Source organism: Siniperca chuatsi, linkage group LG10, assembly GCF_020085105.1.
Source record: "Siniperca chuatsi isolate FFG_IHB_CAS linkage group LG10, ASM2008510v1, whole genome shotgun sequence".
Taxonomy (NCBI): Eukaryota; Metazoa; Chordata; class Actinopteri; order Centrarchiformes; family Sinipercidae; genus Siniperca; species Siniperca chuatsi.
In genome coordinates this window covers 6,492,037-6,518,638 of record NC_058051.1, presented here as the reverse complement: position 1 = coordinate 6,518,638, position 26,602 = coordinate 6,492,037, and the positions used below count along the sequence as shown (strand labels likewise).

The 26,602-nt window shown below is 37.9% G+C and overlaps 1 protein-coding gene and 1 long non-coding RNA gene across 2 annotated transcripts in view; one reads left to right on the top strand and one right to left on the bottom strand.

Moving 5' to 3' along the window:
• The window catches only part of LOC122883238 (V-set and transmembrane domain-containing protein 2-like protein), a 59,312-nt gene that overhangs the window by 17,227 nt on the left and 15,483 nt on the right, over positions 1-26,602 (top strand). The gene's annotated exons all lie outside the window — the stretch shown is intronic.
• LOC122883240 lies at positions 1,017-13,255 on the bottom strand. Its single transcript, XR_006379586.1, has 2 exons — positions 11,471-13,255; positions 1,017-9,795 (listed from the first exon to the last, which is right to left on the bottom strand). It is a non-coding gene; the product is annotated as an uncharacterized LOC122883240 (long non-coding RNA).

Sequence of the window (26,602 nt, the reverse complement as noted above, 5' to 3'; positions counted from 1 at the left end):
TTTAACAGAGATATTAAGGATAGCTATCATGGTAACAGAGTGGCAAAATCACCTCAGTCAAGAAAGAAAGAAACAGAGGGAAAATTACACACTGTTAAAACCTGGAATCAGGGATGGACGTTTTTCTCTCCACACATGAGGGTTTGTGACTTTCTGTTTTGGCCCTGTAGTACAAATGGCTTATTATTATTAAATTGTTTAGTTTTAGTTTAGTTTTAATTAGTGTACACAGTTTTTTGAAGCTGTAGTTTTGTGTTGAGCAGCCATGCCGTTTTCCAGACTGATCCTCTTGTTAAATCATTTTGTTTTATTGTGACCTGAGTGTGTTCAGTTATGGCACTGATTCATCTCTTCTTAGTTCCATCATGTTGCTTTGCGAGTGACAAAAAAAGTGACATTTTAAAATCAATTATTCTGGCTGTAGCTGCCTTTGTATGTGTGATTCATTAGCTTCTATTTTCAAGTCAATGGTCATGTATTTGTTTTGTACACCCACCCTCTCTCCTAATCTACCGATTCCTCACCATGGCAACTGTCTCCAGTGGACCTCATGCTCTGAAGAAAGTATATCCTGCTATTCTAGGTGCATCGATGTTACAGGCCCCTGTCAGTCCTTTGAAATCAACCCATCACATAATCAGCAGGCGGCATCCCATGACTTCAAGCATATGGGGAAAACTAACTTTGAAGATTGCTTTAATGTGTTTGCTTTTCACGCTGCCTTTCATGTGGCTGATATCAAAGCAAACATTTACATTTTGATGATTTTCTAAAGCAATGTTTCAAGGATAGTGTGGAAAGGTTACATTATTTATAAAACTCACAGTCAGCGTTGCCATCAGTATGTAAGGTGCTACTTTTTTTTCTGAACCTCTTTAACACTGTCAGGCCTACCAGTGAGCCCAGGCCCACAGAACTTTATTTCAAATTCTAGAGGAAATGTAAAAATGCCCACATATACCAGATATGTCAGGCTGAATTTTGGAAAGTGTGTATAAAATGATGCAGACACTGAATATTTTTATTTGATTTAATAGTGCAGTCATAAAAACATTGCTGGGTTTAAATATTTCTCTCAATATAAGCATCACGTAGTTTCAATTCAAATTATTTATATAATTCTAAGTAAAACATTATAAATAACTTTAGTTTTAGTTCTAAGTTTAGTTCTTATTTTTTTCATTTTACACAAACAAAGATAGATTACATACGGGATATTTAGCTGAATGGCAATCTGGATTTATTGTATATTGCTCTTTGTTACTTAAACAGATTTGAAATTTAAAAAAAAATTGTCAAGAGATTTGCCAAGCCCCTTTCAAAAATGAATATATTACTAAGTGCTTGAGTCACAACGGCAATCTTATTAGGTCAGACTTGGTAACATATTCATGTTACATATATACATTATCGTAAAGGCCACAGCAACACAAGGATAAATACACAGAGAGAGATTAAACGCATGCCTTGTTATGCCTCATTAACAGCATAGCAATAAATGCAGTCAGTCAGCTATCATCTCTTATGCACAAAGAAAATAAAATCAGTTTGATTAACCTAGAAACCCTGCGGAGATTCTCCTCATGTCTATAAAAATTGTTTTTTCCCCTCGCGGTGCAGTAATAATCCATAATCCATGCCAACTGCATGGATGAAATTATGAATACCCGTAATGCTTTACATACTATGTATGAGCAAACAGGAATTAAATGAGAGACCCAAATTAATGTTGTGTCATTCTATGCTTGTGCACAGTGGGACAGCAGAATTCACTATCTAATAAATGGTGAAATTGATGAGAAAATGTATAAAGGGATTTACAAGTAAGAAGTGAGGGAAAACGGCAAAATAAGTTTTAAAATCTCACTGATGCAGCCTGTGAGAAGACAGAAAACAAACCTCCTCCTTGACAGACACTTTTTAACTCATCGCTGTTCTCTAGCACCACTCCCTCTCTGCACCAGGTTCCAAATATTGCACCAGCATTGTGGCTCTTTCCATAAAGGTCCTGTCATGTCGAAATAAAGCCATAATAAACATTTACATAATGGACACATACTGTATGTCTGAATGACAAAGCTTTAGACTTTAGGCTTTAGACTCGGAGCTGAACACATTTTGGAATGTTTTCAACTTGGATCTCAATCTAAAATGTGACTGGTTATCTAAACTCAACCCTAGCTGTAACAAAGTCTATACAAGCATTGTAGACAACAACAGAAGAGCATACAAATATATAAAAATGCCCATTCCTTTACATTTTATGCACCTACACCGTATGTTGTACTATATAAGCAGAGAGCTTTTTTAGTTCTATGAATATATGTGAAGACTAAAAAGGCTAAAGTTTACTCTTTTAATGCTAAGTGTTACACACGCTTCTGATTTCCAACCCCGGACCACCCAGTATCCACATATGAAGGCACGAGGCTTCAAACTCCACATTCATTAGGTCCTGCTAGCAGCAAGAAATGCCATTTTTGCAGCCCTCCCTTGTGAAGCACACACACATGCAAGCACAGAGACACAGCATGCTCAATTATGTGTGCTACCCCCGGCCATTTTCAGACAGGGTTATCCATTACGACTCTGCAGTGACCAGGCCTAATTGCACCACTGTGGAGAGCCTCTTTCCTACACAGTGGGTGTGTATGTATATGGACACAGACATGGTGTGTTTATTTGTGTTCGATTGTAGCCTGTGAATGACTCTGTCGACTGGTTGGTTCCGCAACTACAATTACCCAAACTCGAGCCAAATTAACTGGCATACACATGTGTAGTCGTTCAAAGTATTGTTTGGCGTTCACACACACACACACACACACACACACACACTGACAGGCACACTTTGCTTGAATCCAATCATGCTCTTTCCCTTCTTTAGCTGGCTGCCAGTGATTCACATGTCTGTCTTTCATGGCCAAATAATAGGCTCTTGGCCATCTTTGAGGCCCTGCATGGTATTTACAAAGCTCTGCTGAGCTGAACAGCTTCATACCTGTGGGCAGTGTCGAATTAAATATGTAAACACTCACATATACACAAACACGCTAATACCCTTACACTCAGGTAGAACAGCATAAAAGTAAATGGTTTTTTCTCAGTGTGGTTTGTATTGGTTGGCTGCACTGCAGATGACAGCTGTAGTCCAGATAGATACTGAATCCTGCTGGTTAGACTTAGTTGTATTTAATGAGTGTCCTTCAGAATGTATTGCTCATTATTAGTGCTGCAACTTATATATTTTCATTTAATTTCATTGATTAATCTATCAGATATCTTTTTTAATTTATCAGTTACTTGTTAAACCATAAAATGTTGAAAAAAATTGGTGAAAAATGCTCATTGCAGTTGCCCAGATTCTAATGTGACGTTCTCAGATTGCTCAATTTGTCTGACCAACTGTCCAAAACCAAAGATATTCAATTTACAATGATATAAAACAGAGAAAGGCAATAAATTCTCACATTTCAGAGACTGAAACCACTGAATATTTGGCATTTTTGCTTTTAGCAACATTAATTAATTTTCTGCCAACGGTTAATCATTGTAATACAATAGTTGTAGTAGTTGATCACGGAAATGTGAAATGCAAACTTGTATCAAATGAATATGTCATCTTCTTAACCCAAAACAATCTGAAGAAAAAAACGTTTTTTTGCGTGTGTGCATGATTTTGAATAGTTGTCTATAAATTAATATCTATATAACTGGTACAAACTTAGTGCATTGAGTTCGTACCAGAGTTAAATAATTTGACATTTTTGGGAATTACAGAATAATAGAGTTAGATTAAAAGATTCAAACCACTTTCATGTCTGTGCGTTAAGTACGCAGCTGGATTGGAATAAGCATATTTTCCTAAATGTTCCCAAAACTGTTCTTTTATTGAATTTTCTCTATGTTAAAATGATGTTGAGGTAAAAAACAAATTAAAAATAAAGTGGATATTTTCCATACTAGGTTTCTGCGGGACAGTGACAGTTGGTTCCACAGAGAGTGAGCATTGGCCCTTAATGCTGAAGGAAGTCCCAGAAATGTCATAGCTGAGACATTCTCCAACGGCTGTGGATGAGGCCGCTCAGAGCTGTGCTTAACTGTCCCTCGGGTGGACTTCTGTCTGCATCTGACTGTGCTGCTCAGAGAGGAACACTTTGGCCAGAGAGCTCAGTATTGGAGCTACATAGCCCTGAACATGACATGGTATCAGTGATGAGAGCATGCTGCACATCCAGCTACTAAAGGGGTGCTTTAACCATGAAACTGCTCAGTGCTGAAGCTATAACTTAAGACAATGGATTAGTAATGAAAATCTGATGCATATCAAATCACCTTTTGACTTGAGAGTTGCTTTACCCAGCTGTACATTTTGACTCATACATTTCCTTGTTTTCTCTCCCAAGATTCCTGGCTTTGCTTGTTTTCACTGCATTTCTACGCAGTGGCCATTTTGCCTTCTTTCCAGTACGTTTTCAGTTAAATGTCTTCCCAGACCGGGTTATTTCAGATGAGATTTTGTTCAAAATGAAAGGCATGACATGCTTTTAATAGGAGAATGAACAGCTAATAGACACATTATTGCAGCTTATTCTGACTACTTTCTACTTGATAATCTTTCTACAGGTGTTAGTGTCCAGTTAAGTCCAAATTCACAGAATTAAAGCAAGTTTATATTGGAAACTTTCCCAATTCCCATGTTACCCATTACATGCTTTGGTGCATGTCTCATTAATGATGTAAACAGATCATTTGTCATTCTCTATAGATTAAATATTATTGTGCTTGTAACAGTGAGCCCCCGATAAGCTCTGATGTCTCGCTGTTGTCCTGAGCTGTACAATATGTCGAGCTCATTAACTCAACCAAATTGTAGTTTCAGAAAGACAAACACGCTGCAAATGAAATCTCCTATAAATGAAGCTTAGCTTATGCTGCAAATAGATTACAACCGAGGAGTTGTATTCCCAACGTCGGCTCTGATTAGTGCTGCAAAGACGCAGCTCATTCTGTTTTTAGAGAGCGTTGTTCCTGTCTGACAGCTTGGCGTCTCATAGGAGGTTTGATGTGTCGTGTCCCTATTAGATGTGACACTTTTCGAGCCTGTTATTCTTTTTTAATCTACTGTGTCAAAGTCATGCTCTCTCTTTGTTGTTCGCCTTTTCCTCAATCTTTTTAGGCTGTGTCTCACTCTTCTCTCACTCTCCTCTTTTCTCCCTTCCTTTTCTCTTTCTTTCCCTCTTTCTAAACGTGTTAATGTGGCAGAGGTGTGGCAGCCGCTGAGAAGATGAAAAGATCCAGTACTGATGCAGGCAGGGCAGACACTCGCCTATCACAGGAAAGGAGTTTTTTTTCACCTCTGATTAATCGAATGTGATTTACTTTAAAATTCTGGGTAAGTTTTGGAAAGTAGGCCAGGTGCCTCTTTTTTCCCGTCAGCTCCTTGTGCTGCTGTCTGGAGCCCTGAGGTGCTTTTTAGTTAGATTTTTTTTCTTAATGTAATGAGCTGTACTGAGCTGAGACTGCACAGTTATTTGAAAATGATGGTCCTCTCTTCCTAGTTTGCACAACTAGTTTCACACATCACACAAATATGGTTAAAAAAAAGATTGTGTTAAGCAAAATGTATTTTATTATTTCGTATTTTTATTTAATCAAAATCCTAACAGTTCAGGCGAATTTGTGTTTAGCTTTAATATCAGGATGTTCCATTTTGTTTTGTAGCTTTTACTCACTGAGCAACAATAAATTACAGCCCTGCCAGACTACTAACAAGCTCCAGTGTTGTATTCACAGTCACAGCACACAAAGTCCCTGTACTCTGTCCACCTACTACAGTATATCACCTTGATTTTTTATTAGGCAACCAGACACAAATATCTAGTAGCTTTCTTTCTGTTTACTAAAACTGCTCTCTGATGAACAAAAACACCAACAATCCAGTCCCAAATGATGTGTGAGTGTGAATCTATTCAGATTTGTTTCTTTAATTTTCCATGTGTAATAAGGCAGTGTTCAGACAGACAAAAGCACTGGGTAAAAAAAACCTGTGTAAGCACACATTTCTGGTTATGTGAACACTTTGTGATGTGAACTGTTTATACTATTTACCTGCTGGTCTAAGCATCTGAGAATAACGTGATGAATCTCCTCAAACTCATGAATCTATGACTCAAATGTTGGTCTGTCAGACTGTAGAGGCGATGTGGTCTGGGAGAATGACCACAAACAGCCCTGCGTTGAAAAAACTCAATGGGCTGCGTTGATGGGGCCATCAGTAATTTATTCTTAACTCTCCTGATCATCCACTTTATAAGGAATTTGATATTTGATATATTTATTTATTATTTTTAATAAATATTTTTGTATTGTTTTTATGTCCTTGACTATAATAAAAATAATCTAATCCTTAATAATGAAGTTGAAGTTGGAAAGTTATCACGGTGGCAATCATTTTAGTTGAGATGCTTGCACATGTTGGACTGGCCAACGCAGCACCTTGCTGGCTGGAGCTGCATTGTGTTGTGGTAAAAGTTGAGCCCAACTTTTTTGCTGGATGACCCTGTGTTGCCAATGCAGTGCGGGTGTCTGTCTGAACACGACCTTACTGACTGGCTGACTGACTGACATGTACATGCTCAATAAAGTCAAGGTAACCTAACGGGGTACACTTGAAACCCTTATAGTGACAAATCCTTCTGAAGTGATGCTAAATGACTTAATTGTGGAAACATTTTTTTCTGAATTTGAAAACTTATTTGAAAAAACCAAGTGTTTCATATTTAACTCTATAACAATGAATTCTGTACAACTACTAAAACCTTTAAATCAGCTTTTTTCCCCTTCACTACTACTAATATGCACGTCTGGAACTAGGTTGCCTTATTGCTGCTTGCAGCTATAATTTGTTTAGTTTTTTTAAATGCCATTTCTTAAGAGTCACTTCCTCACTCCAAAATACGTGTGGCATTTCATGTTTATTGGATGCCATAACGTGGAGAAAGAGAGCAAAGACGGGACAGAAAGGGAGATAGCAATTAGCAATGGGCTGATTTGAAGCCAGTGTATAATGAGCTCATGGTACAGGATGGTATGCGTCCAAATTAGTCTTAACTTTTGTTTGGACAACTGTAATGAGCTTAAGTTAAAGCTCCACTAACTCTTTCCAGACCCTTCACAGCTCCAGCATCATTATCCCAAATCATTTTCTTCCACGGAATAAAAAGGGTTGATGTCATCACATCACCCAAAACTATATCTAAATATAGTTTAGTGGCTATATCTATACTGAAAAAAGAAATTAGTAAAGGATGAAACAAGTTGTTTCAAGGACTTTCTTTTTTGCAAAAAATAGCTTCAAATGAATTAAAATACTTGAAATAAGTAAGAATGCATTGCAGGTATAATTAATCTCAGCACTATCATAATTTGTTTAAGCAAAACAAAGATGTATGAACTGTAGTATCGCCATCCTTGTTATCTGGCAGTTGACAGCTTCAGTACTGTTTTATATTACACCACCATATTGGAACAAGAAAACCTTATTTTTGTATCTGATTTACAATGGTAGGAATCTTTTTATATAATGCAGGTCAGTGATCTCAGTGATCCTCCTGGCATCCTCCAGCCTAGTAGATACAGTATTTCTTTTCAGCTCCAGCTTCTGAATGAATGAACTCTGTGAACAAAACGTTTTATATCTTGACATCTTACATTGCCTCATTATATTTATTTAACATTATATGATAAATAAACAACATTAACATTATATCACTTTTTGTGCACTGAGTCAAAATGTTGTTTCAGGGACTTTTTTAGGATTCAAAACCCTTCTAATTTTGAACATGAAATAATCAAAGTACTGTATATCGGTCATTAATGATTTTCTGCGCGGACTTGGACAAGAGATAGTTAACCCTTTATGTTCTTCCAGCAGGAGTTGTTCCACTGAGAGTTGTGTGCTGGTTGCAAGGAATTGTGGGCCTAAGTAGAAAAATGTATTTATCCAAATCTATTTGTTAATAAGTCTTTCCTTGATGTTGATTAGAGTTATTTGGACATGTGTTATCCAAATCCCTAGTTATTTGGATAACTGACTAATCCATGTTTAAAATGTTAGTCTTGTGGTGATTTTCCTTAATGGTTTATCTGAGTTTTTAAATCACAACCACAGGAATTGGAATTGTGCTGAAAGTTTAACTACTGTATGACTAAAACACTTCCACCTCAGAGTAGGACTCCCTACACTTACTTTCAGCAGAAGAATGACTACTCATAGGAGAGAATGTGTAGTCGCTGTTGAACACTGAGAGCCGCAAAGTAGAAATTATGATAATGTTTTGTAGTTTTTCTGATAGTTATGGTTTGGAGTATCAGGAAGTGGAAGTTAATAATAGCTAACCCCTCAGAATGATATTTACCAATATAATATACTGTACAATATCATCATCATTGTCACTGTCAGGATCTTCCTCTATTGTGGTAGTGGGATTTGCGGCACTTGCATATGTTATACAATATTCCACATGCAGCAGTAATGTTGAAAACCCAGTGTGGCACACCATTCCATGGAGAACATGGAACCTTCTCTTCCACGGTTCTGAATCTCCACTGTTATATAGTATTAGACCTTACAAGTGGGAAAAAGTAAGGCATTTCTATAAAGTCACCCAGTCTTAGGAAATACACCAAAGCCTATAACAACATGAACATGTTATAAAATATTATAGCCCTGCCATCAGTAATTGGAAGTAATAAAGCGTTTTGACTTCACACTGGGTGGGGGAATAAATGAGTCTGCACATTATCCAAGGCAATGTAAGAGAAATGAAGTCTGATTAATTATTACCAAAATTGTTGGTTGTGGCAGACCCAAATAATCACTGTTGCAAAGCTGCATTTGTTGCCAAAAAGGTTAAACTTGCGAAGATCTTGGTTTCTGCAGAGATAGTGTATGTTCTTGTGATTGCATTCTGCACAGGTCACAGAAATTATGCCACTCTTGTCAAAACAGTAACAGGTTAGTTAGGAGTTGTCTGGAGTTCAGCAGAGACAGTACATTTGCACACTGAAGGTTGATACTTGTACTAATAAGCCTAAAAGTTGGACCAAAATACATCTCTCTGAGAATTTTTTGGCTTGTTAGGACTGATTTCCTGCTCTGAGATGATTGAAAATTACAGGCCCGGACCTTCAGATTTTCCAGTGGAGCCACACAGACCCAATCATCAACATGTGTGAGTGCTGAGGATCTCCAACATGTCCGCCAGAGTTTTGACATGTGAAATTCTTCTTTGTATTTCAGTCTTTTTTCACAAAGTAAACCCTTGCCTCCTCGTACATAGACTTTCACACTGTCTGTACTGTTACCTCTCCCGCCTCCATCTTGTAGAGTGTTAAGTTCCCTTGATGCTTTCTGTGTCTCTGTGTTTGATTGCATTCATTCTGTGATGAAGCTAAGCAGCGGCCTGTCCTGTAATCTCTGTCATTCATCAATGTCAGCCTTAATAGAGGCAGAGAAGGAAAGGAGTGTAAGGGAGTGACAGACTATACATCTGCTCGTGTGTGTGTGTGTGTGTGTGCAAAGCTATATGACTATATGCTTCCTCTCGAAAAGCCCATTTTGTGTTATGTGTGTGCAAGAATATGTACTTCAGTTTAGTGAGTGCTGGAAGGATAGTGTGTGTGCGTTTCTCTATGCAGAAAGGTGTGTGTATGTGCATCCAACAAGCCAGTTCACTTGTTTATCCGTGCCGTCAGCTCGCCCCATGAGAGCCTCGCTCGCACAACAGCAACCTGCAAGGGAGGAGGAGGACGAGGAGGAAGAGCGAGAGAAAAGCAGGAGAAGAGGAGGCGGAGGAAGGGAAGAAAGAGGTATGATTTGTGTGGAGGGGAATTTTACCACTCCCTGCCAGACAGGGAGGCTCGGTTCCAGCTGTCCTGTCTACCAACACGCCCCCCGCCCTCTCCTCCTCCTCTTCTCCCTGTTGCTGCCTGTACGCCTCCAGCATTGGACACAAAGGCTTTCTCAGCTTTGGCTCTTAACAGTCTGATAATGGGAGACTCTTTTGGCTTTCTGCAAACAGCTCCATAATACTGCTGCGTTTTCAGGCAAACCAAACAGAGCATTAATCATTCTCCATGTTAAAGGAAGATATCTGTGATAAGTGTATCTGTGACATGATGTCCAATTCATCACATTTTAATATCCATAAATGTCCCCTTTGGAACCAGCACTGAATATGGTGATTCAAGCCATAATATAAAAAGCTTTTTTATTTGCAGTTCTAAACATTCACTGTCCTGTAGCTCTTTCCTGGGATAAAAAAAAAATAGTGTACTCCATGAAAAAAGGTGTACCCAGACCTCAAAACTCCACGTACCACTCAACCTTTCCTTATCCCTTATTATCAGAATCAGACTCAACCAAGTATGTTTAAGTATACAATGATTTTGACTCAGTAACCAGTCAATGGGCCTCATGCAAGAACATTTTTGTAATCCTATCCTAAATCTATCTTTCTTTCTTCCCTGAGGTTTGCATGTACGAGTGTTCCAAGTCAGATAATTAGCATTGACTCCTTTCCTATATAAGCCTACGGGTTCCATTTTGTTTATGCACAAGTTTCACTCACAAAAACCCAAGAGTAAAAAGACGAATTTCACACTGCAGATTTTCAAGTCTTGCTGTTGGAAATCAACAAACAAAACCATAACAAATTTAGCAATGGCAATAGTTGTATTAGTGGATGCGATTTAGAAAGTATTAGACTAGGAAGTATTGATGCAGCCAACGACGTATCAACAGAGTAGTGCCCTACTGTGACAGAAATCAGTGGTGGAAAGTAACTGAGTAAATTTACTCAAGTACTGTACTTAAATACAATTTTGAGGTACTTGAGTATTTAAATTTTATAATACTTATACTACATTTCAGAGGGAAATATTGTATTGTTTTTACTCTAATACATTTACCTGAAAGCTGCAGTTACAGATTAAGATTTTACAAAAAATATATGATCAATTTATAGAATATGATGATATATGATATAGATTCAACTATCCAACAGTATATAAAGTAGTTAACCTCCACCTCCACCAGCTCTAATATTAAAATTCGACTTACATGTTAAAGCATCAGTAATAATATTCAAATAATATGATATCTATAATAATAATAATAATAATAATAATAATAATAATAATAATAATATAAAAGGGACACTTTTGCCCAACGAGTACTTTTACTTTAATACTTTAAGTACATTTTGCTGTTAATACTTTTGTACTTTTACTTAAGTGAACTCTTGAAAAAGTTTTACAATGTTTTTTGTAATGTAGACTTAACAGCCCCTGGGAAAGAAGTGATAAGACGTTAAACAAGCCCAGCTGATTCAGCCTTTTTAGCCTTCCTCCACCCCCAAACTTGCCCCCCTTCTGTTCTGAGTCAGGTCCAGCAGGGAAAGCTTACCTTTAGCTGTAAAGCTCGGGTGCTGGGTTTTAGCCTGTGCAGCTGTCAACTCCTATCTATCTGCCTGTGTTGATGCTGGAGAGGTTACTCCAGGGTGCATCAGAAAGGGTAGGGAGATTAGATACTGAGTGCTGATATCTCCTGTCTCTCTCTCTCAATATGTCTCCTCTCTGCTGCCGATGCCTTGCCCAGGAGAATAGGCTGGTGGAGGCAACTTTTAAAGAGGCAGAGGAAGAAAGATGCTCCCTGTTGTGATTTCTGCAGGCCTGTTTCTTTCATTCTGCCTCTTCTTCCCTCTGACTTCATCATCTCCTCTTCTGCTTTCTTCTCTGAAACAAGTCCTCCTCCCATGGCTGCACTGCTGCAGAAAATAAGAATACTGCAACAATACCAAAAGAAAAGGAAAGACAAGGCTGTGCTTTATTTTATGTACTGTTATTTTGTTTTTGTATTTTTGAAAACATGGCTGTATCTTTACACTTTGTGCAGCGGTTTTCTGTGTCTATTGGGAGCTGCTATAGATTCACCTTGGAGATGGCTATATTGATCGCTCTGTATCTCGGGGTGAGCTACACACCTTTAAATTCATTGACTGAATGTTTGGTGAGGAGTTTTAATTGCTGTGTGCTAGTACACTAAAATGGTGGAAACTGAGAAATTGAGCCATTGGGGAGAAGCAGTCGTGTGAGGAGAAATACTGCAGCGACGGAGACGTGAGGTTTAAAACAACTCTGCATGCAGGCTTGTGTATATGTACTGTAGCTGTGTCCACTTTCGACAAAAATGTCTGCTAAACTAATGTCATGTAATGTAAATGAATGTTCCTTTACAGTGGCATAGAAGTTCATTCTTGACCATGGGAACAATATGTGCGGCAAAATAATGTCAACTTGATCTTACTCTGGCTAGCCACTGACTCCTGTCTTTAGATACAGCTGAAAGCTCCGTAAAAAGCTAGTAAGTGGACCACTGTGGTGCAATTATTTTGACGCATGTATTTGAAGTTGCATTTGGTTCTGAATGGGCTTCACAGAGAGTAAAGAAGGGTACAGGTCACATAAGTTTTAGCATAACAGAAGCTTTCAGTTTGAATAAATGAATGACCGAAAATACCACCACCAAAAAAAAACCCCCAAAAAAACAATTCTTATAACCTTGGTTATCTTTTATTAAGTCAGAGACTCAGTATGCAAGAAGTGTGCCTTTTACAAACCCTCATGAACACCAAGAAACGGCTCATAAACACGGTGGCATTTACACGTGGCTGTTTAAACCTTCATATCATCCATCATTGTTTTATGGCTAGTTAGCTCAGCTCCTGCTGTACGGACTATACACACCCCACAGGGCATTTTCATCTAGGCTTGTAAAAATCATTACACACCTCACTATGATGCCTGCATGTCCTTTTCAATAACTTAAAGCTAAAGCTGATTTTTAACAAAATATTGTTGTTACTTTGTGTGAATTCTGACACATTATATTTTTGGTGGTTTTCAGGGTGAAGCACGAACAGCAAGAGATTTATGATGCTAGATGACAGGTATAAGTTACATCACTGCTGCAGCCATGTTTCAACAAAGAAACAGGTTAATCCTTCAAAAATAGATTTTCTATATTTACTTAGAAAGTTCCCTTGATCTTCTCAAATTTATCACTTAAACTGTGGTCAGATTATCTTCACCACTGGGAAAACCATGTTAAATCCATGACAAATAGCAGGATGAGAAGGATTAAGTGTCTTTCCACAAGTGTTAGAAGGCTATGAAGTTGGCTGCAGAGAGAAAAGCTGGCTTCTTTTCAGAAAGGTCTGTTTTTCATAATGTTTTGAAACAGCATCTCTCAATTACCCTACCCCCAAACTATTTTACATTTATTATGCTGTGGAAACACATTATTTCATTCTGTTGTTTGGACGGCTGATTAAAGTTGTGAAGTATTGTAGACTTATGAATAGGCAATAGGCAGTCAGCAAATTCTAACTGTGCCGTTCTACATTGAATTCATTTGTGGTTTCTCATTAGTGAATCTTCAAAAAAACCTAAACGCGTTCCAAAGAGACAAAACAATCTGGTGGATTCTGCTTGCTCAGGCTGGTTTGTCTTTAGGTTCGCTCAGGCTTAAGGCTTCCGGGAGGGTCTCTGTGTAACTGATGGCAGCTGTTTACCACAGAACTGTGTGGCTCATTATTAGAGCATGAAGCTTGTTATGAGGCCGTGTGAGAGACTCGTTAGTCGCTAATTATTTCTGAGGAGCTGCCTGGCAAGTCAGGATGGAAATTAGTAAAGAGAAAAGCAGAGAGACAGTACAGTACAGTAGGAAGATGGATGTGGTGTTGCAGAGACAAGGGTCAAATGTGTCCGAAATTCCTACTGTCAAACTGCTGGGAGTTCCAGCTTGGCAGAGGTTATTCAGATTAAAGTTTATCTTGTGGCTATGTGGGTATTGAGTGACATAAATCAACATAAATCTGAGAGGTCAAAAGGATGATTAAAGGGTTAAAAACAATTATTGAAAAACACATTTCTGTTACAAAAGAAATGTATGTTTATTAACTTTTCTTAGATTTTTGCTTTTTTTCTTGTGAAATATTGGATACTTTCACCATTGCAGGTCTCTAACAATCGTTCAAATGTAACAATCTGAGACAGAGAAATTACTTTTTGGTTTAAACCGCCCACAACTAATGATATAGCTGTGATGATGGGTCACAATAAGACATTGCCTCATTTTAAGGGGTTGCAATACAAAAAACGTTGGGAACCACTGGTTCAGACTTACTGACATATGTTTGATAACCTCAGACACAAGACACAACCATTAACCTCTCAAAATTACATTTTCATGATTCATGATTCAATACTAAATTGCCATTTCAACTTAGTTGACATAAAATTGATCTATCAACATAATATTTATCACTAACTTGTTTTAATCATTTAAAACAAACATCAAATCTGTGGGGATTTTATACTGTTGGTTAATAAAGTCATAAAACAAGTTGTAAAAACATGAAATGATCACGATCAAACAGTAGCTCAAAATGGTATACACGCTAAAACTTCTGCCAACAGCCAGCTGATTTTGTTGCCTAATCACATATTTGGTTTGGTTAAGTTGACCAGTCAGCTAAAAGGCTTGTACACGGCATTACTCTGAATATTATATATTCATCACATATTGTTCTAGCCTGGGAACTAGACGAATCTGTCGAGCTCATGTTTCATTTGCTCTGGCAGATACGTCTGGCCTTCCTCCCATTCAAACAGATTTCCACCCGTCCTGGATTCGGTCGGGCCAATCACAGCGGGTTTGATACGATGACTGACAGAGTAGCATTACCAGTCCACACGTCACACGTTTCGCTGCTCTGATTGGTTAAGACAGTGCAAGGCACCAGCTCTGATTGGTTGTAGGTCTATCCAATTGCGTCCAGATGCATTTTAGTCTGCGCTCGTTGATAACGCCCCCTGGAAATCAAAAATGAACTGAGAGGTTCCAGACTAATACACATTTGCGAATTAGTATGGTGATGCCAGGCTAATTTTGTTCTATAGGACTCTGTTTCTGTGAAATCTGTCAAGAGATTTTTTTCCCCATTTAAATAATTTCTCTTTGCAGGATGGTCTATTGGAGTCAACCCAATTGTTTATAATAGTCATTTTTCTTACCATACAGATGGAAAGAAAAATGTATTTATGTTTTTATTTTACTTGCTGCTTCAAGATAATCATGCAGATCTTCAAGAATCGTGTTTGGGTGTTAATGGTATGTCTATTTTGCTGAATGGGTAAAACCACATTATGGGCTATTTTGCTCACACCCATTTTAAACAAATGAGAAGGTTGTATAATAAAAAGGATTAAGTATTTTGGTTGAACGGAAAGGATGTCTTGCATTTTTCCATTCAGTAGCCCACGAAATTTCCTCTCCTTCACAAATCACTTGTCTACTGTATTTCAGCGCACAGCTTTTGTACAGTTTGTGTGTTCTCATTGAGTAGTACAGCTTAGTCAAGCTTATTTACTGGGAATGTGACTAAAAAGTATATTTTTGAATGGTTGTACTGTCAATTTAAAGCTGCATTATTGGATTCTTTCAGCAACTTGGGTGCAGCAGAACAGGCTGAAATGTTGTTGTTGTGAAGTTGTTGTAGTTAACAGATTAGCAAACAACTGCCTATTTACAAATCCAGCAGACACAGAGCAACATTAGCATTCGTTTGGAGTAGTGTTTCTGGACACATGGCAAATGTACTTATAATATCCACCAATTTCTGAGGCAAATATCTTGGTCCTAAACTGTTAGATACTGCACTGTATTGTGTAGCTACAGTAGTTACTAACTTTATTTGCCCAGAACCAAACAGCAGACAGAAAGTGTACAGTGGGTTTAATAGAGGTTTTTTGCTTAAAACAACTATAAATCTGGAAACCATGCAGCGGAGATGCGAGCCATAAAACAAAAACTAAAATAGACTAAAATTACATTGATAATACATTGATAAATTTTTTTTACATAAAACACTAATGAATGCATTTTTTAAATATTGTCTATATCTTTGTTGTTGGTACATTCAAATCTATAAAACTGACTAAAAGAGAAATTAAATATCAACAATTATAGCTTTAAGATCTGTTCAGTTGCTGATGATATTTAGTACAGTCAGTATATATCTCACACAGTAGCATACACTGTGGCTGCAGTTAAAGAAAGCAGGGAGCTGTGTGTCATTGTCCCAAGAGTATATCTCTATTTCTAGACTGATGATGTTGTAGCCTACCTACTGGCTGTCATCAACATATTAGCTCCCTAAATGTCAGCTCCTCCACTGACTCAGTGTCCATCCTCCTTTTTTTTTGTGCTCTTACCTTTATTTTCCACATGGCACATTTTTCTTTCCTTATTTTTTCTCATATTCTGATTTTTTTCTTAAGATATATTTTTCAAGCTACACATTTCATCGAGTCCATGCAGCCTTTCAATGAGACTGGAAGCACCATATGTTTGCAGTGTATAGGCCTATTGATGGGTGCCAGTGTTTGTGTATCCATGTAAAAGCAATGTATCTACATGGGTATTAGCAAAGGTTTATGGGTTTTCCTGTTCAATATGGTCAGAGTACACTGTGTATAAAAATTGTCTGTTGATAGATGACTTTGCCAACAATTAGATGAGATGACATTTTAATAAACCCTGTGGAGATTTCAGTTGTCACAGCAGCAGATAATATGATAAAGATAAAAATACAAGAAATACAGAGTGAAGATAAATTCTAAGAGAACAACATGTTGAGTAAGTAGGCCATCTTTGTTTGCTGTTAGTGAATGTGTAGATTGTGGTATCAGAGCAACCACAATCAATTATTACCCCATTATTACCCATCTCCACTGGTTCAAAATGTTGATCATTTACATCTGACTTGAAGGTCCTCTGTTTCAGTCATGTTTCTCAGTGTTTCCAATGAAGAAAGGAGTCATTTTACAGCACCTCACAGGCTGCATGTTTTTTTTATGCATAGCACAGAGGACAGAAATAGCCCCGGCTCTAGTCCTGAATTTCTTATTGTTCCAACCGGGAGCTCTGAGCCACACAACTGATGTGGTCCTACAGAGCAAAATAAGGCCCCTGCTGAATGAGAAGCCAGATTTATGTGTCTGTATTATTCCTCAACGTGATGGAGAGGAAAGACTGGAGTTTGAGAGCTGATACATTTCTATAAATACTGCACAGAGAAATGCTGTTTCCAGATGTACTGTATATGGTAAATTTATATGTTATGCTAAGAAAGATTCAGTTACTATTCAAACGACTTCACTAAATCAAACCGTGATTAGCCTATCCTTTAATGCTACTAATTACTATATGGGGTATTCAGTACATTGATATTCAGATAGTTTGCAGTCTCTTCAATGATCAAGTGAGAGCCTCTTCATCAACCTGATGTCGTGTGGATGTCACACAAGGGAGCAGGGAACACAAGGAATAGGACCCAAATGCAGACTTAGAGGCTGAGCAGATGCAGTTCATTAATTTATTACGGGGAAAGGCTTATAAGTATAGTCAGGCAGGCAGAGGTCCAAATCGGGAGGGCAGTCCAAGACAGGCAAACAAATCAGACAAGGAACAGGCAATAAACGAAATCCAAAAATCCAATCGAGGGCCAAGCAAATGCAGAAATAAATCCAAGAGACCCAGGAGAAGCACAAGAGACAAGGCTGGGACGCCTGACATTTAAACCACACACCACTGCTGATGCAAATGATAATGACAATGAACTGACACTGAACAAAGGGAAACACCTGGACTATGTACACTTAGGTAGGTGAGACAACGAGACACAGGTGCAGTTAATCAAAGCGGGGCCAACAATCCTTACTGGAGGGAAAGCAAACAAAGACAGGAAGTAAAACAACAAGACACATGAGGAGAGGAGAACACTACAAAATAAAACAGGAAACAGGACAAAACCCCAAAACTATGACACCTGATGTCTCTCTTAGACATATGTGGTGAAACGAGAGATACTTAAAGCATCACAAACAGTTTTGTACTACAAAGGCATCATTGTTATTCTGAACTCTCTGCACCCATTGTGTTTTTGTGAGGAAGTAATCGTTGAGTGTTGATGTAGTAATAATTTCTTGTGTAGAGGTGGCTCCTTTGTTGTGTTGAATTACAGAAAAAAAACAACTCGTCCTTGGTGTTCTGGCTGAACCCTCTGGCTCAGGAAGCCGTGTTCTCCTTTTAACCTTTTTCATTTGATTAAGAGGGAAAACAGTATTTGACCTGCGCTGTAGGGAGGCAGGCTGGCAGCTGGGATTTGGGTCAAAACAGCAGGAAACTCAGCTCAAGTGGAGGAGCTGGTAAAGGCAAGCATGGTGAAGGACCACACATACACATATACACACATACCCACATGTGTATGTACTCATGTCATTGTGTGTGTGTAAGTGGATGCACAGAAACATACACATGCAGAAAAATACAGTATATGAATGCATGCAGGGATATACAAGTGATTTTGTGTGGCACACTTCTTGCACACAGAATACAGAAATGTTCACATACATCACTAAATTATGGACACACGCAAAGTCACATAAGCACAAATGAATTTGTGTACCATACGACACACACATTCTGCAAGCATATACATGTTAGAATTGCTTTAAAGCTTTCACATTAACTTTTAATCAAATAACATGTGCAAGTGCAATTTCAATGTGCAATGAAAAAGAGATTGTCTGTAGAGCCTCATTTAGCTTATTTTATTTTATATTTTGGTTTTATGGCAATATTTTTACTGTATGGTTCTGTCTCACCAGCAGCAGAAGTTTTCAGTGAAAAAGCTACAATAAACCCACTGTACCCTACCTGCCTAGTGGCTAGCTGGTGAACAAAGTCAAATATCGAATGTTTTTATACACTAATTAATTTCAGTCGTTTCTTCTTTGCATACTCCTGATCGATGGTAAGCTATCATCAACAAAACTCAACCCTTCCTGGTGTTTTTTCACATTAAAATCCTACTTATAAAGTGAAGACTGCATACTTTTAATGTGAAAATCCAGGATGAAGTGTTTCTTTCATGTTTAGCTTAACATTGCTTGGCAAAAGTGGAATACCTGACATTACTTGCTGTATTGATGGAATTAATGCTGTGGAAATGGACATTATACTGAATTTATCAAAACAACAGATAAACATGTAGGAAGTTTTGAGTTTGCATTAACTGGGGAACAGAGGAAATTAGAAATAAACCCCTGTCTCTAATATAATAATGTTCCAAATAAAGGCCTGGTTCTCTCTTTCACTGAGGTAAATAAAGACATTAAGAAAATAAAGTAAATAAATAAAGAATTTACGGTATTTGCACATACTACATCATAAACAAACACAGAAGAATCTATGCGCACACACATGCACTGGTGGATGAAATTATACGAATAGCTGACAATGTAGTGCAATATCCCAGTTTGGTGAAGCTCATCATGTTTGTCTTCTTTTTAGACTGTCAGAGGTGTTAACTCAAATAATTTTTGAGGGCATAGTTTGTATTTAAATATTCTGTTAAGTGTCCTGAGTCACTGATGGTGAGAATCAACTTGTGACCACTGTTCTTCTTTGCTCATGTAGTTTTCCTCTGTCTGGATAATTGAGACTTTTTTCATTGAAATTTGCAGTGTTTGTGAATGTGTTTGATGCAACAGCACTTTAGGGACCAATTATCTTTGGTTCCTACAGTAAGTTGCTTTAAACTGTCTTGAAAACGTATGGAAATGTTGTTTGTCGGGCCTCAATAAAAAAGTATCTTATCACCCCCTGAAAATCTTATTGCTGACCTCCACTGGTTTAACTTGCTGCAGTGATGTGTTTTCCAGGGTGTGTCAGGACACTGTGACATCACTGTTGGGTAGTGGCTACAAGTGCGAAAGAGCACACTTCTCACCACACCCAAATCAAATGGGAAACCAACTTGAAAGCAGAGAGGGCAGTAAAACACTGCTTTTCAACTTTTCAGTTCAGGTGTTAAGTCATTCTTTAAAGCCTAGATATACTCATAATTGGTATTCAGCTTAATATGACTGAATTGTTTAGCTGCATTTGAAATTATGATTTACTGTAGACGCTGCGTAAATTGCTGGTGCATCAGCTGCAATCACAGTAAGGTTCTGTTTTGTATCAAAGGGAAAAGTCTCAAAAATGATCACAACATATGCCAAATGCAAAGCCTGTATTGCTGAAAACTCAGAGCACACAATGTTCCCATCTGCTAATCTTAGATAAGACCATAGACTTACCTTCTTATTTACTTCTAACAAGGATTTCAGAAACTTTATTTTAAATCTAAAGGAATAAATTACATGGTGTTAAGTAACAAGAGTGCTTAGTGAAACCATCTTGAAAGTATGTGGCTGCAGATTTGATTGCATCCTCAGTCCTTGAAAAAGAACTCCTACCAGCTCCATGGTTGCTTGCTCTTGCTGAGCCTGACCTCTGATCTCCCAATAGAGAAGTGCATGAGGAAAGTGAATTGCCTTATATATGTTTTTTTTTTCTGTCATACAGCATTTATCCCACCTGGGTTGCTTCTCATGGCCTAGGTTTTCTGTGACGTGAGCTTTTAAATGGGCTCCAAGTGCTATTAAGTCATTCTAAAAATACATTTTCTGGCTTCATTGGTATTCAATCGTGTTCAAATGTATAGCTACACACACACAGTAATGTAACTACCGTGCATCACATAATGAACGGCATTGAGATTCTGAAGCTGATGCCACTGTTCAATTTTCCTTTTACCATTTAGCAGACTTAGAATAGATGCAAACACAATAGATTTTTTCCTTCTACCATTTGAATGAAGCAGTAATTACAAAAATATATATATATATATATATATATATATATATATATATATATATATATATATATATATATATATATATATATATATATATATATATATATATATATATATATATATATATATATATATATATATATATATATATATATATATATATATATATATATATATATATATATATATATATATATACATATATACATATATATACATATATATATATATATATATATATATAAGCTATCCATTAAGGATTATGAACTATATGTTATTAATTAACTAATATATTATTCATTATTAGCGTTGTAATGAAAATACAGTTCTATTTAGCAGAAGTGTAATTGAACAACACAGCAATATATATCCTTCTCTTTCTCAGAGTGTAACAGAGGATGCACATATTTCAGCCTAATTACCATTATAATAGCTAGTGAAGCACACTACGCTGTAGCCACTTCCTCAGCTGTTATGAAGCCATTTCAAAAAGCTGAAAAGCTCTTGAGAGTACTGGATGTGGCCCAATGCACCACCAGCCATCTCACACACCGAACAGCATTGACATTCAGAGGCTGATGCTGCCAGCTCCTCGGCGGGATCTATTTTGCAACAAATGCAGTAAGTAGGAGTAAGCATATATTCATTTTCAACTTGTCTCCCATGATCTGGTTGCTAATGCTGTGGCAGATGGTTAAAAGAAGGATAAATCATGTTATGGCCTCAAATCAATAATCATGATTAGGCCAACAAACAACATATGAATAAGATGTTCTTTTATGATGCTATCAGTTGATAGAGCTGTGTCAAGTCATAGGCTAACCTTCAATTTGGAAAAGAGAAAGAGAGTTATGAATGCAAAACAAGCATTAGACTTGCTGTATGCACTGAGTGAAGGAGAGGCTTCAGGACTGAGCGACGTGTCCTGAGTTTATTGATGGGTCATCATCGGACAGCGATCCAGAGCCTTCGCGAAAAGATAATATTATTATTATTATCAATTGTAGCCTATAAACATTTATGAAATGGACTTAGTCTAAAGTAGTCTTTCCCTCTGACATAGATGTGTTTTGCGGTCCCTTCAGGTGGTGCGTGACCTGCGGAGAGTAGGAGTTTTCGACCGCAGTGTAGGCCTATTGTTTAGCAAAAGTAATCATTATAGATTTTTTCATTGGTTAAAAATCTACTTTGAGTTTTGGAATTGATTAGAATAATTGTTTCTTTTCAATAAATATTTTTGTATGTGTAATTGTTTGGATGCACGCCAGTCCGAAACAAACAAGCAGGAAAAACAATGTAGATTCTTATTCTATATTATTATTATTATCATGTAGGCCTATAAAAACACTGCAATAGTCAATCATTTTTTACTAAATTGTATGCACTTAAATTCAGAATGTGTTTAGAATATAACTACAACAGCGCTGAGTGGATGAAATTAAAAGAGCCACCACACGTGGACCTGCCCTTCACAGGTGCAGAAGAGCGCAGGAGAAAATGTGAAGGTGGAATGCAAACAATAAAACATTCTGTAAATGCCTGAAGTGCTGGGATGCTGTATGAGGGAAGTGCACACCCAAGTTGCTGAATGTTTGCGCAAAGTGTGTTTGAGCAACGTGTAGCACAAATAATATCATAATAAAGTTATGGCTTAAAGTTATGCATAATTAAGGGTGGGCCACTTTTAGTGACAGTAGGGTGCCCTCTCAGGTGGCTTGCCACTAGGTGGTTTCATCAACCAGGCTTCATTCGGCCCGCCTCAGCTCCACCTCTTTGCATTTTTGGATTAGCCGGAGTCAGGCACTGTCAAGATGGCGACCACCAGAGCCGCCCACTTTGAGCTTCACAACAGCTCGTCAGAAACCTATGGGTGACGTCATGGACACTACGTCCATGTTTTATGCAGTCTATGGTTATCTGTCTATTTTTCTGCTGTTTTGAAGTTTGAGTGCATTGTCAAATTACTGTATAGAGGAGCACGGAAGTCTTGGCTTTCTCCTTAATGTAGGAAAACCAAAGGTTTAACTAATATGCCTCTGTTCCATTTAGGCATGCCAGTAAAACATCAATGCAAAATACTGGGACATAAATGGAATTCAACTAATATTAAAGCTGAATTAACCTAACTGCAAAACAAGCAGGTAGACACACAGCTCTAACATATTATTGCCTTATAAAGTTGCTATGGCTAACGCGTTACCAAACAATTGTCTACCTACACATCTAGCAATAGGTTGTGCAGATGGGCAGCTGAGTTTTGGATGTATTGTAGTTTGTTGAGGATTTTTGTGGATGTGCCGTACAGAATTCTGTTGCAGTAATTGAGTCGTGAGGTGATGAAGTCATGGAGGAGCATTCAGCAGCTGAGAAGGAGAGGGAGGGGCAAAGACGGCGATGTTTTTAAGATGAAAAAAGGCATCTGGCTCTTTAGCTGCTAGATGTTCAAGTTTCTTCACCAGCAGCTAGCTAACTATATCTTGTTTTTGTTACTGGGCAAGTAGCATACAGTGGATTAATCACAGCTTTTTCACTGAATACAGCTGCCTGCTGCAGTTGGAAACAAGGTTAATGAGAGCAGTGAAACTGGATCATACAGAAAAATCTGCATCCATAAAACCAAAACAATGAGCTAAAAGCTAAAAAGCTCTGTAGAGCTGCAAGGTCAGGTAATAATTATCTGCTGGTTCATCACTATGTCTGACTCCTTTCTTATTACACAAAATAATTAGATTCAGTGTTATAATGATTATTGGCATTCTAAAGTTACACCGGTGTTTGACAAAAAGACAAAATGTTCAGTCAATAGTGTATTGATTTATCTGTTGCCACAAACTCTCTCCCACTCAGTAAACTAAACTTGGGTGCAATGCAGTCCATCACTTTTGTTGAGTTATGTTACTCCTGTGATTTTTTTTTTATTTGAAATTATGGTCTTTAATATAAAACAGTCTCCTTCCTTTCTTTCTGAAACATTTGGAGACAAGTGTCATCCGAAGGTAGATCACTTTCTTTACTGTAGGCTAAGTGTAAATAAGCTATTAGATGGAGTAAAGTGGAAGTTTAGGTAGGAGTAAGACTACACCACAAAGAAACATCTCCTGCTCTCCTTTTATCATGTCTATAATTACCACATTCCATTTCTCAAAGAAATAAACGATAACAGGCGTCCCTGCAGCCCCCGCCCACAGCTATCTGCTACCTCACACATTGTCCTCCGCCTTCCTCCTCTTCTTCTGCTCTCTCTGTCACATACACAGTCTCATTTAATTCCTCCTTTTATTCTTGCGATATATTAGTCTCTCACAAACACCAACCCGCTCATTAATTCAATTTCTGGTGATGATTTATTTCCTCGCTCATCACACAAACACATACAGTCTCTTGTTCTCAATCTCATGAACACTCTTTCACTCATATTCATTTCTCTGTCCATCTCCCTTTCCTCCCGTGGTAAATGGGTTGACACGGAGTCTGACTTAGCTGCCGTACTGTAGCTTTCGAGCACTGATTTACAGAAATCGCCCGAGAGCCTTCCACTGTTTATCTTGGAGATAATGATAATGCTTCAGGGTGAGCAGATCTAACTCATCGCAGCCTTTTATGGCCTCAACAATGACAGTTTGGGGATTAGAGATGACTATTTCTAAGAGATACAGCATTAGATAGTCATGTGTTTGAATCATTGTCACACCGGAATCAATGGAATATAGAGACTTACAGAGCAGCAGAAGATAATAATTACATTTGAAGTGGTTATCTGTGAGATTTTCTTTTAATTTGTTGCAGTTTTTACAGTAAAAACTGTTTTTTAAGTATCATATATGTGCTGAAATTACTGAAATAAAGACAAATATATCTTACTGAATGAGACAGAATGAGAAACAGCACTAGGTTATATGATGATATTAGCATCTGCTGTATGGATTTTGTAAATTGCTCTGTAAAAATGATCTTCCCTAGATTATTATGGACTGCTGATGACTATCACATTTTCCTGTGGTCTCCAAATGTGTGAAGTGTTAGGTCAGAAATGTGCATGGATTTTGCGCTTTACAGCTAAATGGGAAAAGACAGATTATCATTGCTGAGAGCAACTTCAGAGGCTCTATCTCTTACACAGCAGTTTTTATGTCCCAGCTTTGAATATTATCAACAAGAGAGGGGCTGTGGGCATTGTTGCTGACTCCGGCTGTGTAATGTCAAATCGATACCTGGTGCGTTTCAGGTTTCACAAATGAAAAATACAAGCAGATTTGATCAATATACAAGAGGGATGTATGACTTGAGGCTTGTACTGCTCTAGTAATACAAGACAGATCCATAGAGCAGCATCAGTGGTTGAAGAGCTGAGGTTAATCTATGAACCCAGATGAAAATCGACACGTGCAGGTTTGACTCATTCTTATTGATGCAACGAGCCAGACAAATCTATAGGGGTATAGGGGCACAAAAGTTAAGACATTTTAAAGGTTGCAGAGGGACATGTACTCATTTTTAAATAGCCCAGTAATTAAAACCACACTCAATCCTCTTGAGCGTCACTCTTCTGTCAGGGAAAAGCTCAGTATGGCAGATAAACTTCAGCATGGACAGTAATAAAGTACATTTAGAATCAGAAATACTTTATTGATCCCCGAGGGGAAACTCTTTTGTTACAGCAGCTCACTGTCACGTCAGTGCACACAGGAATAGAAGTACTAAGCAAAAAAATATAATACACTATAATACAGGTCAGATAAATACCAAGTGGGTATAAGTATAAAATAAGTGTGAAGTACAAAGTGGGTTTACCGGTTGATGATAATAATACGGTATACGGTAATAGCGCATGAACTGTCAAGTTAAGTGTAGCTATTAAGATTATAATGAGACGGAGGATATTGCACAGCAGTAATAGAGGTATGAATAAATATCATTATCAATAAATAGGGAATTTTAAACTGAAAAGAGTATATTGCACAAGAGTATTAACACAGAATATTGCACAATTATTATTAAGTATTGCAGAGATGTAATGATCAATGTCCAGTATAATGACTTAGGGTCATATAGACTAACACTTAGAAGGAGGAGTTAAAGAGTTTGATGGCCACAGGCAGGAATGACTTCCTGTGGCGCTCTGTGGTGCTTTTTGGAGGGAGGAGTCTTCCGCTGAAGGTACTCCTTTGTTTGACCAGCACATCATGGAGTGGGGGAGACACTGTCCAAGATGGCATGTAGTTTGGCCAGCATCCTCCTCTCTGACACCACTGACAGAGAGTCCAGCTCCACCCCCACAATGTCACTGGCCTTACGGATCAGTTTGTTGAGTCTGTTAGCGTCCACTACCCTCAACCTGCTGCCCCAGCATGCAACAGCATACAGGATAGCACTGACCACCACAGACTCGTAAAACATCCTGAGCATTGTCCAGCAGATGTTGAAGGACCTCAGCCTCCTCAGAAAATAGAGGCAGCTCTGGCCCTTCCTGTAAAGAGCTTGTGTGTTCTTAGCCCAGTCCAGTTTATTGTTTATGTGTACTCCCAGGTACTTGTAAATTGTAGATTTTGCTTTAAAGAACCAGGAAATCACTTGGTGCTGATTTCACTTTAGAATAAAACTCTTAATCTGTGACACAGGATTTCCCAAGAGGGAAAACATATCTGATTTACTCATTTCAAGGGAAATTCCCACATGACAAGTGGAAAATATTGTGGTAGTCACAATATTGAAAGTGCAGTTTCCATTATTGTAATGAGGTGATATATGGAGCTAGTAAGTGCCTTTCA